The following is a 1,663-nucleotide window of genomic DNA, read 5'->3' as shown; positions in this document are numbered from 1 at the left end:
TCTACTTCCTTCGCTGTTACTCATCCACTCACATTTTCTTCTCTCCAGTGGTGTCTTCAGTTTAAATCCCACTACATTCCCCACTGTCACTCTCTTCTTCTTTTCCCCTACCCCAAAACACAGTCTGCCAATATGCTGAGCACCAAAAGTTAGGCATACTATAACTAGCATCCCTCTGCCCCATTCTATTCCAGTCATAACTCTTGGGTTGCATCAAGTTATACGAGTAAGGGCTCTACAGCTGGAATATTCCCATAAGAGTATGTCTGTATGTCTCGATGGTTAGGACTCTGGGAGACTAAGTGAGACAGCAAACCAGTTGAACAGGCCTGAAAAGGCCCAGCAAATCAGAGGATCCAAAAACTAGGTCCTGAATCTGGTTGAGTTCCAATAAACTTACTGCCCGTATTTCATACCTGTCCATAGTAGGGTTTTGGCTACTGATATAGCTGCAGAAAGTCCTACAATATAAACAGTCTGACTGGATGCGACTCCAGTTTGGAACCAGGAAGTGCTGTAGCTCATGCTGCATGATTGTAAAACTTCTCTACATTTTGCATTTCCTACTAGTGGCCAAAATCCTCAGATAGTGAATCATCTAACTGGTTCATCAGCTCCACCAAGTGTTTAATTATTTTAATTTCCATTATTTTAACAGTCTTTACTGCTGAAGCCAGGCAAATCCATTATTTATGCTTCAATTTGTATGAATTGAGTTAGACGGTATGGCACTGAATAAAGACAGATATGCAAAACTGCATACTTTTAGTATCTTGACAACACTAAAGATTACAGAAAATCTTGAAGAAGAGATTTGGGTGTACATCTCATTGAACACTCCTATCTGTAAGAGATTACTGATCATGACATCTCAGCACCATATTATAGACTGAAAAATACTTAACACTTATGCATCTCAGATGAACCACACGTGTTACTTTGTATAGTTATGTTGTAGAAACCTGAAATAGAAATAGTCTCAAGTATCATAAACTAAAACCTCACATTCACAGCATCGAGGGAAAGATGGCAGGAGTGAACAGTTGGCTCGGGTACTGGAGTCATACCAGGATCCCACATCCACAATCCCTACCCTCTTTTTGACACTGTTGACTCACTTCTCTAACTCGCCTCAGCTTCAATCCCACCCCCACCAACATTATACAGATCTAGCCAATATCTTCCAAGAGAAAATTGTAAAAAAGTGACCTCACTCCCTCTGTTCCTACAGCTTATCTTTACCTTTCCTCCTACAACTGTCCCCAAAAGCAGAAATATTTCATCTACTTTCCTTCTCTGGCACCTAGATTTGCTAGTGACCTGACCTTTTCTTTATCTCCCTTAAACCACTTTCAGCCTCCCGCTCAGCAGAACTATTCTCTTTGACTACCTGACAAACTCTACAATGCAGCCCCTCAACCCTCATATCCCAGCCACATTAGTGACATTTAGCACCTGTAACTAGTTAGCTGAAAGTTAAAAACCCACATTTTTATCATTTTTCATCCTGTATAAAATGCCTGAAAAGCAGAATAAAGAGAACAAGGGATCCCCACCTCCCCATCTTCAGGTATTTCCAAGCAGCAGCCACCCTAACCAGATGCTGAGACGGATGCTCTTCCTTCATAGTTTCATAGTTTCTAGGGTTGGAAGGCACCTGAGC

The sequence above is a fragment of the Gavialis gangeticus genome, unplaced genomic scaffold, assembly GCF_001723915.1.
Source record: "Gavialis gangeticus isolate Ggan-Ray unplaced genomic scaffold, GavGan_comp1, whole genome shotgun sequence".
Classification (NCBI taxonomy): domain Eukaryota; kingdom Metazoa; phylum Chordata; order Crocodylia; family Gavialidae; genus Gavialis; species Gavialis gangeticus.
Note: the sequence above shows the minus strand (reverse complement) of the source record.